Genomic DNA, 12,241 nt, shown 5'->3' with positions numbered 1-12,241 from the left:
GCTTCTTGATGAGGCCGGCTCGGCTCGGCCCGCCATGAGGCGGCGTGCCAAAGGCGGCGCGTTCGACTTCGCGCTGGTGAGCCTCAGTGAGGCGTCTCATGGAGGCTATCTTCTGGCCCTCCGCGATGAGGGCGAGGCGGCGTGCCTCCAGAGTCTCGGCGTCGGCGTCGGCCGGGATGGGGGCGGACAAGTCATGCATCGCCGCTTGTAGGGCGTCGTGGGCGTTCTCGCCCGAGTCGGCACCGTGGCTGATGACCAGCACCTCAGTGACAACGCTGCTGCCCCTGTCGGCTCGAGGGAGAGGGTCGTCGAAGTCTACCACGTCGGAGGGGTAGGCGTCGAGCGATGCCGTGTCGGAGTCGACAAGCATTGGGTCGGTGGAGCCGACCGACTCCAGGTCCACAGCAAGCTCGCTGGAGACGTGAAGCTGGTCGAGGAGGCTGACGAGGCGGCTCTCGGGGTAGTCTGTGCCCGCGTCGGACGCGGGCTCGTCAGAGATGCGAGTCTCGCCAAGAAGGTCGGCGAGGCAGCTCGCCGCGCAGGCGTCGTCGACGCCTTGCAGCGCGTCAAGGCAAGCGCCATCGTGCGTAGCAGGCTGGCTACGCTCGCGGGGGAGAAAAAGGGTTCCCGTCCAGAACAGGTCTCCGGACGATGGTGGACCTGGCCCCACGGTGGGCGCCAAATGTCGGGTGGTAGGTGCGACATATGCCAACGGGTGGCTTATCATTGTGGGAGCCAGTAAGACATCACCGGTGCCTGGAAACGGGATGAGGCGAAGACATGCACGCCGGCGGATCTTACCCAGGTTCGGGGCTCTCCGTGGAGATAACACCCCTAGTCCTGCTCTGCGGGGTCTCCGCATGATCACTAGATCAATACAAGTAGCTACAAGTGCTCCTCGAGCTGTTTGGCTAGAGGAAGAAGAAGGGCAAGGCTAGCTCTCCTTTTCCCTCTATGTGGTGTCTGAAACTCTATGAGATCAACCCTTTGCATGGGTGTCCCGGGGGGTTTATATAGGCCTACCCCCCGGGGTACAATGGTAATCCGTCTGGACGCGGGTCCCAGTCGTCAGTGTCTGTGCTCGCCGGCTTCTCCGCCGGCCATTGGGGCCCGCCGACTGGTGGGTCCCGCCGGCTGCCGGCCTCTTGGCCGACAGGCCGGTCCCACCGCTTGGGGGCCTTGTCGGCGGCTGGTTACTGTTGCCTCGCCTCTGATGACGAGGGCTTTGTCGAGGTAAGCGTGGCTACAGTGCCGCCGCCTTGTGGGCTCTCACTGTAGCCTTACCTCGTCTTGTCTCCTTAATGAGGCACATGTTTCGAGGGAGGGAGGCAGCCTGCTATTGGGAGCCGGCCACGCCCCTGGCCGACTAGGGGAGGCCGGGCCGCCTTCGAGTGTCTCTCTGGCTAAAGGGGCCCGCCGCCCGCGGGCCGTACTGGCGCCTGTCGTGGGTGACATCAAGGTCAACATGGCTACAGTGCCGCGCCGGACGGGAGATGGCTGGCCCGTACGGCGCCCTGTGGCCATGCCTGCTTCAGGATTCGGGGGTAGTGGGCTCTACTGCGGCCACGCCCTGTCTTATCACCGTTATGTGGATACAGTCTTGGTGGGTGCAGTCTTGGCCGGCTTCTGGGAGTCGGCTTTCTTCATGGCCGACTTCTGGGAGTCGGTCCTCTTGGGGCCGGCTTCCTAGAGTCGGCCATCTCGTATCTTTCTTGGGGAAGGTTTCTGAGGCCGGGTCGCCTTCTGGTAGTCGGTCCTGGGGATAGCCGGCCGGGGGAAGGCGGCCCTCTGCTTTGTATGCTTGAAGGCTCGAATGGCCTGATAATTTTTCGAAGAGCCAGGGTGTTACGCCCACGATGCGGCTATATCTCCCACGTGTCGAGGCATGACTTAGAGGCATAACCGCATAGTGGTTTTGTCGCAAGAAGGGTCATCTTCACACAATCCCATGTAATGAACAAGAATGGGATAAAGAGTTGGCTTACAGTCGCCACTTCACACAATACATAAATATTATTCATACATCATCCAAAATACAAACATATAGACCGACTACGGTCAAAATCCAGATGAAAATAAGACAACCCCAAATGCTAGATCCCCGAACGTCCCAACTGGGCTCCACTACTGATCATCAGGAAAAGACACATAGTAACGACCATGTTCCTCGTCGAACTCCCACTTGAGATCGACCCCATCATCTGCACTGGCATCGTCGGCACCTGCAACTGTTTTGGTAGAATCTGTGAGTCACGAGGACTCAGCAATCTCACACCCGCGAGATCAAGACTATTTAAGCTTATAGGGAAGAATGGTGTAATGAGGCGGAGCTGCAGCGGCAAGGCATATATGGTGGCTAACTTGCGCAAATGAGAGTGAGAAGAGAAGCAACGGAACGGTCGTCATCTAGCAATGACCAAGAAGTGGTCCTGAACACCTACTTACGTCATTCATAACTCAGGCCGTGTTCACTTCCCGCACTCCGCCGAGAAGAGACCATCACGGCTACACACGCAGTTGATGTATTTTAATTGGGTCAAGTGACAAGTTCTCTACAACCGGACATTAACAAATTCCCATCTGCCTCATAACCGCGGGCACGGCTTTCGAAAGATATTACCCTGCAGGGGTGTCCCAACTTAGCCCATCATAAGCTCTCACGGTCAACGAAGGATAAACCTTCTCCCGGAAAGACCCGATCAGTCTCGGAATCCCGGTTTACAAGACATTTCGACAAAGGTAAAACAAGACCAGCAAAGCCACCCGAATGTGCCGACAAATCCCGATAGGAGCTGCACATATCTCGTTCTCAGGGCACACTGGATGAGACATCCTATGAGTAAAACCAGACCTCGAGTTTCCAAGAGGGGGCCCCGCAGTCTACTCAGTTTGGACCAACACTCGAAGGAGCACTGGCCCGGGGGGGTTAAAATAAGATGACCCTCGGGCTCGCGAAAACCCGGGGGAAAAGGCTTAGGTGGCAAATGGTAAAACCAAGGTTGGGACTTGCCGGAGGAGTTTTATTCAAGGCGAACTGTCAAGGGGGTCCCATAAATCACCCGACCGCGTAAGGAACGCAAACTCAAGGAACATAATCCCGGTATAACAGTAACTAGGGCGGCAAGAGTGGAACAAAACACCAGGCATAAGGACGAGCCTTCCACCCTTTACCAAATATATAGATGCATTAATTAAATAAGAGATATTGTGATATCCCAACATATCCATGTTCCAACATGGAACAAACTTCAACTTCACCTGCAACTAGCAACGCTATAAGAGGGGCTGAGCAAAAGCGGTAACTTAGCCAGTCAACGGTTTGCTAGGAGAGGATGGTTAGAGGCTGACATGGCAATATGGGAGACATGATATAGCAAGTGATAGGTAGCGTAGCATGGCAATAGAGCGAACAACTAGCAAAGCAAAGATAGAAGTGATTTCGAGGGGTGGTCATCTTGCCTGCAAGGTTCTCAGAGTTGTCGAGAGCTTGATCCTCATAAGCGTACTCAAAAGGTTCCTCGTACACGAACTCGTCTCCCTGCTCTATCCAAGACAAGAACACAAACAAACGGAACCACAATCAACCACGAGAAATGCACAAGCAACATGATGCAAAACATGTATGATATGCAAGATATGATATGCGATGCATATGCGTGCTCCGGAAGGAAAATGATGAACAAGGCAGTAACTTAGCAAACCAAGCATGCCACTTGAAAGATGATATGATTTCGGTCGAAATCGATATAAAGATCACCGGAATCGGATGCACGGTTCGCAAATGGCAAGCAAAACAAGAATGACGCGAATCTGCGATAAACAGCATGATAGCACTTAAAATGCAACAAGCAACAATGCTACAACACTCCAACATAGCAACAAAGCATATAACAGTAATTTACAGGAGATGCTTGACAAAAGATGAACACTGAGCTACGGCTAGATCACAACATATCAAACTCAAACAAGCATGGCAAAAGTGCAAAAGATAACAGGTTCACAGACGGTGAAAAACTGGACATGGCAGAAAACAGCATCAGGTAGCAATGTTCAGAGCACGAAATCAATATGCTACAGGAACTTAACATAGCAAAACAAGGCATGGAAGTGTTCTACTAAATGCATATGACAAAAGTCCCTTACTGACCATAAGCCAAAAAGGACCAGAAGATATGATGGCAAGCATGTAAACATAGCAAGTTTCGTTATCAGGTTCCAGACTTAGCAGAAAACAGAGCATGGCAGAAATAATAATATGTAGGCCTCTTTGTGAGCTTGATGCACTCACTACAGAGCAATGCATGACAAAACAAGCACACCTACAGCAAGATGGAATGTTTGTGAAGCTATCCATGGCAAGAACAATTGCATAGAATGTATGGATCAACTACAATAAGCTTGGCAAAAATGAATATCATGTTAAGAATCTGCCAGAAATATTTTATAGCAAAAGTAGAGCAAGATTGAGTCATGCTATGGCACTCCATAATTGCAAACAAGGGCAGGAATGGATCTATTACAACTATAGCTACAAAACATCCTTACTGAACATCTCCAAAATATGCATGGATCTCTCTGTAGCATCAAGTTTACATGGCAACAAAATAACAGCAGACAAAGACTTGGAGAAATCACTAAGTCCCTGAAATCAGAAATATTACGGGGCCTACTTTGCATGCTTGTGCTAGTCACCACAGAGATCAAAAAAATACATGGCATACACCCTTGGAAAGATGGCATGGCATACTTCAAAAGACATGTAGAGCTCAAGCCCATAAGATGCACAGATTAAATGATACAAAAATGACAAATCTCCAAGTTCTGCTAAGAACCAGCAGATAATAGCAACTAGCCCTCTTCCAACAGATATTTGGGCATCAAGATTACCTCTAATGAACATGGTGAAATTGAACAAAATGTAGAGCATCGCGAGACGAACAATTTTACATATTACACGCGCGAATCGGAGCTACATGCAAGGAGTTATGCACTATTGAACAGAGGCATATGCTATGAAAATTTAAGGACTTGGAGAAAATCGGGCACGGGGAAAAAGTCAACGCGCACAGTTGGATCTGGATCGGGAGCAACAGGAGCTCGGCCTCGCCGACGCCGGAGGAGGAGATGCGGCCGGCGGGACGCGACGAGGAGGAAGGAGGCGGCCGGAGGGGCGACGTCGAGCGGAGGGAGCTCCGGCGGCGAGGGGCGCCGGCGAGCCGCGGCAGGGCGGCGTGGCGCCGGCACGGAGGCGGCGGGGCGAGGCGGAGGAGGCGGCGGGGCGCTCGGGACCCGTGCGGGGCGCGACGACGGCGTGGGCCGGGAGGGCCGCGGGCGGGCCGGCGGGCCTCGGCGGCAGCGGCGTACGGCAGCGTGACACGTGGCGGCGGCGCGGGAGGTGGACGCGGCCGGCTCCGCCCGGACGTGTCCGGCGGCGGAGAGGGACGAGGGTTAGGGTTGGACTGCGTTTCGTTTTTCGGGATGCTCACATATTTATAGGTAGAGGGAGCTAGGAGGCTCCAAATGAGGTGCGGTTTTCGCCCACACGATCGTGATCGAACGACCTAGAGCATGGAAGAGAGTTTGGTGGGTTTTGGGCTGGTTTTAGAGGGGGTTTTTGCTGGACACACAAATGGACTTTGCGGATGCCCGGTTAACCGTTGGAGTACCAAACGACCTCCAAATGGAACAAAACTTGACCGGTGGTCTCCGGGTGGTGTAATAAGGCCACTTGACAAGCCTCGGTCCATTCCGAGAAAGTTTGACACCCGCACACGAAAGAAAACAAGAGGGATGCGCTGGAGGAGATAGGAGCGCCGGATTGCAAAACGGACAACAGGAAAAATGCTCGGATGCATGAGACGAACACGTATGCAAATGCAATGCACATGATGACATGATATGAAAATGCAAGACATGACAAAAAACAAAACGAAAGACAAAACCCGACCACGGAGGGAATATCATAACACATAGCCGAAAATGGCAAGAGTCGGAGTTACAAATATGGCAAATAATATCCGGGGTGTTACACAGGGGGAGTCGGCTATGTGTAATTGCCATATTTGTAACACAGGGGGAGTCGGCTATGTGTAATTGCCATATTTGTAACACAGGGGGAGTCGGACCGCGCGACGGGAGTCGGTTAGGCTACCCGTGGCCATTTACTCCGACAAGTTTACAGGCTAGGGTTCCAAAAAAGTACCAATTTTTATTTTTTCTCAGAAACCTACCAGTCGCGCGGTCCGCTGTTTCAAAAAACCCAAAACGCTCGTGACTAGCGACCGAACCATTTTTCTGACCGCCTGGACCCACATGTCAGGCCACCTGGCCACGCGCGCTCACGGCACGGCCGTTGACGACCGTTAGCCCATGCGGTCCGGTCGGAACGAAAGGAGCTGGTCAGGCCGCACTCTCTCTCAGTCTCCCCCTCGTCTCCCCCTCCTCTCCCCCGCAGTGACCTAGGTGGGCGATGGCGGCGGTGCAGCCAAATGCCGTCGGCGGCGAGCTATTGAGCCAAGGCGTCACCGGCCAGGAGGGCGGTGGATATCCAGAGGTGGCCCCAGGGTGAGGCAGCTCGAGCTTCCCGGCGCAGCGGTTGCAGCAGCCATCACCGCCCGCGGCTGAGGTCGATCCGGCGAGCTCAGATCCGGCAGTCCGCGCGGCTAGGGCAGTGGAGAAGTCCATCCACGCGGATCCAGATGGCGGCCACACTTGGGCTTCATCCTTTGGTGGAGTGAGGTAAGAAATTTCTGGGCCCTTCATACTTTTAGTTCAAATTACAAATGTCTGGGTCCTTTAGTTCAATTTAGAACTAGGGTTAGTAATTGTTTGTTCTTGGCATGGTACTTTATTTTATTGGTTAAGTCACTGCAGAAGAAAATGCATTTGGTTAGTTCATTTGGTCAGTGCATTCACTGTAATTAGAAGAAAGTTCAGTGCATTTGGTCATTGTTTTAAGTTTTAGTGAGTTAAAAATTAATTGTTTGTCAATTTAATCCTACAGCTTAGATGATGAGATTTGGGACATGAGGCTACATTTTCAAGGAGCGAATAACATGGAGAGAAAGTATTCAGTTTCTTCAGACATTAGTTATCTAACCATATTAGCATTGGCTGAGTTGGAGGGTTATGGAATGGATGCTTGTCTGACTTATGTAAAGGAAGAGGGAAAGGGCTTGGAGGGGGTGGAGGTCCTGGATAGTGAGGAGGCATTAGAGGAAATGCTTGACTTGTTTGTTGATAAGAAGATCCTGAACATGACTGTCAGAAAGCCTACTGATCCAAGCCCAACAGATGTTAACATGGATCACATCATGCTTGAGGAGCAGATCCCCATTGATCATGTTGGTGAACCTGTTGTTTATAGTGTTTCCCAACAAGGTCTCCTGTATCCACTCCATAATGCAACTTTGGCACCAGCAATCCCCGAGGAGCCCTATCTTAACACACAACATAGTTGTAATTTCAACAAGGGAAAAAATGTTGTGGAAGAAGAAGAAGATGTAGAAGTAGAACATGATGAAGATGAAGATGAAGATGAGATGGACAAATCCTCTTCAGATTTTGAGTTTTTTAGGGGTGATTACAAAGGGCAGAATATATCATACAAGGCTTGGTGTAGGAGTGAAGATGAGGCAGGCACAGGGACAAGCCATAAGACTAGGGGAGAGGAAGAACTTGCAGATCACTATTGTGGAGCAAACTCAGAACCATCTGAGTTTTGGGAGGAAGACCAAATCCTTTCTGAACATGAAGAATCCTCAGTTGTACCAGAGAAAGGAGCAAAGAAGCTTAATCCTGTCAGAAAACCAGGCCCAACTAGCAAGTCACACAGTGAGCCTGAACACACCAAGTTTGAAGATTGGGTGCCTGAACCTGATGAATACTACTTTCCATGTGATTTTGGTCTTAGTGATGAAGAAGAAGTTCCAAGGTTGCCTTCTGGTAGGAAGAGAAGGTTGAAGAAGAGGAAGGAGAGGAGGTGGTATGATCCATCAGTCCCTGATGCACATGAGCAGTTTGCATTGCATTTGTGCTTCCTAAATGTTGTGGAGTTCAGAGAAGCACTAAGAAATTTCCATGTTAGGACACTTAGGAATTTTGAGTATCACAGAAATGAACCAACTAGGATTATTGCTTGGTGCTCTGATAGAAAGCAAGGTTGTCAGTTTTATATAGTGGCCTCTAGAATAGCTAATGAGTCTACTTTCAGCATCAAGAAGATGAATTTGGATAACACTTGTGGAGCAAGTGGAGAGAGCACCAAGGTTACAATAAACTGGGTTGCCAAGGTTTGTGAGGATACCATTAGATCAAACCCTGGAGCTGGTGTTGAGACAATTATGTCATACACAAAGAAAACATTTGGTGTTCATGTGCCTAAAAGCTTGGCATATAGGGCAAGGAGGCAAGCAGTTGAAGTTGTGCAAGGAGATCACAGACTCCAATATCACAGACTAAGGGACTATCTACAGTGTGTGCTAGATACTAATCCAGGCAATAGATGCATAGTGACAACCAAAGAGGACCCAGAAAATCCAGCTCCTACCCCCAGGTTCCACTACATGTTCTACTGCCTTTTTGCATGCAAAGAGGGCTTTCTCAATGGATGCAGGCCATTTATAGGTACATGATCCTTACACATATATCTAAGATGGTTGCATTCATGTTATTTACAACTAATGTGATCATATTTTCAGGTTTAGATGGTTGCTTCATCAAGCTCAGCACTGGACAACAAATATTGGCAGCTACTGGCAGGAATGGGAACACCAACATCTTCCCCATTGCATTTGGTGTTGTTGACAAGGAAGACACAGACAGCTGGACATCGTTTCTCACACAGTTGAGAATTGTTATTGGAAGTGGGAACAAGTTTGGCAAGTACACAATTATGTCTGACAGGCAAAAGGTATGTGCTCCAGTACTCATGACCACCACACTTTAAACTTACCATCATACTTATCCATCATTCTAAGCCATCATTAATTCATAATTAACAGGGATTGTTGAATGCAATCAATGCTGTATTCCCTGACTCGCCATAGAGGTTCTATCTTAGACATATATATGCCAACTTTCAATCTGCTGGTTTTAGAGGGGAGGAACTCAAGAAACACTTAGATCAGGCTGCCCATTCCTTCACTAAGAGTGGTCATGAAAAAGGGATGGAAAATTTGAAGAAAGAAAGTTTTGAAGCTTGGCAGTGGTTGTCATAGATACCATACCATACATGGGCAAGATATAAAATGGATACTGTTTGCAAAACTGACCTGTTGTTAACAACCTCAGTGAAGTTTTCAACAGAATGATATTGGATGTTAGGAACAAGCCAATCAGGACTATGCTGGAGGGCATAAGAACAAAGTTGATGATCAAGTTCAGAAAACCAGAGAGAAAACAGAGTCATGTAGATGGGAGATCACACCAACCTACTCAAATTTTTTAGAAGAAGGCAAGAAGTGGGCTAAGTATTGTGATGCATACATGGCAGGTCCAGGCATCTGGCAGGTGACTAGTAGCTCTGAGAACACATATTGTGTTAACTTGAACAACCATACATATGACTGTAGGAGGTGGGACATGACTGCTGTGCCTTGCAGTCATTCCATTGCTGCAATGCAGAAAGTGAAGCTACATCCTGAAGACTTTGTCAATGACTTCTTCAAAAAGCCCATGTACTGTGAAACATACAAGCATATAATTTTCCCAGTTCCAGGTCCTGACCACTGGCCTCATACACCTGGACATGACATATCTCCACCAGTGTTCAAAGAAAAGAAGGGCAAAAAGCAAACTGCCAGGAGGAAAGGTGTATTTGAGGTGCCAGCAAAAAAGGATACCTCAAGAATTGGTACTGTCACATGTAGCAACTGCAAGAAGCAAGGGCATAGGTTCAACAATTGTGGTGACCCTTTGAAGCCTAAGTTTTAGATGAGGATGAACAAGCACCAGGTCATTTGAGGCCATGTCTCATTTCATTTCATTGTCTCATTTCATTGTTCATTTTCTTACAATGTTTCTTAATTGTGTAGGAAAATAGAGCAAATTACTCTCAAGCTGGTTCTTCTATGGCTACAAATGCTTAGAGGCCTCCAAGAGTACCTGCTGCTACTGCACCTGAAGCAAGACCAGCTACAGCAAGAGCTACACCTTCTGCACCTTCACCAACTCCAGTTGCTACTTCTAGGGCAAGAAAAAGGGCTGCTTCAACTATTCCAGCAGCTACAACACAAGCACCACCAGCTAAGAGGAGCAGGACTAACACTTCTTCTCCTGCTAAGAACACCATATCATCTACAACTTCTCCAGCAAAGAACACCAGATCTTCAAGTGCCCAGAGAAGAACATCCATTGCACCAAGGCAATCAACTTCAACTGTTCTCCAGGAGGGGTCAAAGAGGACCAGGAAGCCAAGTGGGAGGCTGAAAGACTACTTTTATGCAAGTGGTAACTAACATGTCAGTTGAGTTCATTTGGCATGGTTCTATTTCTGTCAGTGAATAAATATGGATGGATTTGGGTCTACTATGGTTTGTAATGACTATACTTTAATTTGTTTCACAGATATTCAGTCAGTTGAACTACCATGGTTTGTAATAACTACTATTCAGTCAGTTCAGACAGTGTTGATTCAGTCAGTTAATTCAGTCAGTGCTGATTCTGTCAGTGTTGATTCTGTCAGTGTTGATTCTGTCAGTTAATTCAGTCAGTGCCGATTCTGTCAGTGTTGATTCTGTCAGTTAATTCAGTCATGATATTACAAACCATTGATTAAGAGTAGCATACATTCATTCGGAAGGGTAGCATAAATACATAGATACATTCATACAGAGTAGCATCAAACACCAGATCTTACATAGAACACCAAGATAGTACCACAACTCTCTCTCAAATAGACTTACAGATAGAAAGATAGATAGCAAGGTAGATACATAGATTCATCAGTCATAACGCTCGAAGAAATGAACCCACTTCGCCCTAGTAGCTGGATGGGGAGCCATGACTGCCCTCACCCTTGCCCAGCTAATGATCTGCATGAATGTCCTTCCCCTGCCACCAGTGAAAACCAGCTCCAGTTCTTCATCATTGCATTTCTCCAGTACCTTCTCGGAGAATCGGCGGTTGAACTCCTCTTGCTGCTCAACCTGGGCCGCCTCTAGTGCCCTCTGCCTGCGCCTCCTCCTCCTCCTCCTCCTCTGTGCTGCTGCTGCCCTAACCTCCACAGCCTCCCCCTCCTCCTCTGTGACATCTCCCATGTCAGGATCCATCTCTAGGGTTTCTTTTGGGTGGCGGCTGGTGGAGTCACTGGGAAAGGGTGGGGGGTGGGGAGGGGTTTATATTGATAGATGGATGGGGTTGGGTTTTAGTAGGCCTAGGGTTGCATTTGGTCAGCCACTAGTGGGCCACTAAGCCCAGTTACCCACACAAATAATATATGTAGGCTAACAAATAACATATAAAAGATAGAAGATCAATTTGAGAACTTAATAGCATAGAAAATCCATTCCCAGTACTTAGTAGCATAAGATATCCATTTCCACTACTTAATAGCATAGGAGATCCATTACAACACTTAATAGCATAGGTGATCCATTACAACTTACTTAAGAACATAGGAAATAAGGTTCTTACATAAGAAACTAGAGTTCAAATGCATGGCCAAACACTAGGTTAACTTCACATTCCCCCAAAATGTACACCCATAATCACTTCAGACTGTTAGGCCACATCCTTATATACAGGCCTTGGATGTACTTACTTCACCAACATATCACAACAACTTCATGACTCAAGGATGGCCTTGATTTGCTCTAACTCTCCTTGCTGCCATACCCATCTTTCAGCAGCTCAGCAACAACAAGCTGAAGCTTTTCCTTCTCCTTCCTAAGAATATCTCTGTCAACTTCAACATCCTTCATAGCCTTCCTGGTGTTCTTGATGATATCAGCTTGGCTCTGCAAAATGCACCTATGCTCTTTTGCAAGTTTGAGATTTTCCATCTGCACCTCCAACATAGCTTTCTCCTCTAACTCCTTCTTCTTCTCAAGTTCTTCCTCCTCCACTTGTTTCTGGTACACCCTCTTGTCCACCCTACCATCCTACCAATCAAACATCTTGGATACATCATCAACAAGCTTGGTGTACTCAATGCAAAGCTTGTCATTTTCCATCTTAAGCTTTGGCAACTCCCTTTCATGTTCACTCTTAACCTTGGCCAACTCCTTCTCGAACTTTTCCT

This window comes from Aegilops tauschii, chromosome 5 (genome assembly GCF_002575655.3).
Source record: "Aegilops tauschii subsp. strangulata cultivar AL8/78 chromosome 5, Aet v6.0, whole genome shotgun sequence".
Taxonomy (NCBI): Eukaryota; Viridiplantae; Streptophyta; class Magnoliopsida; order Poales; family Poaceae; genus Aegilops; species Aegilops tauschii.
Note: the sequence above shows the minus strand (reverse complement) of the source record.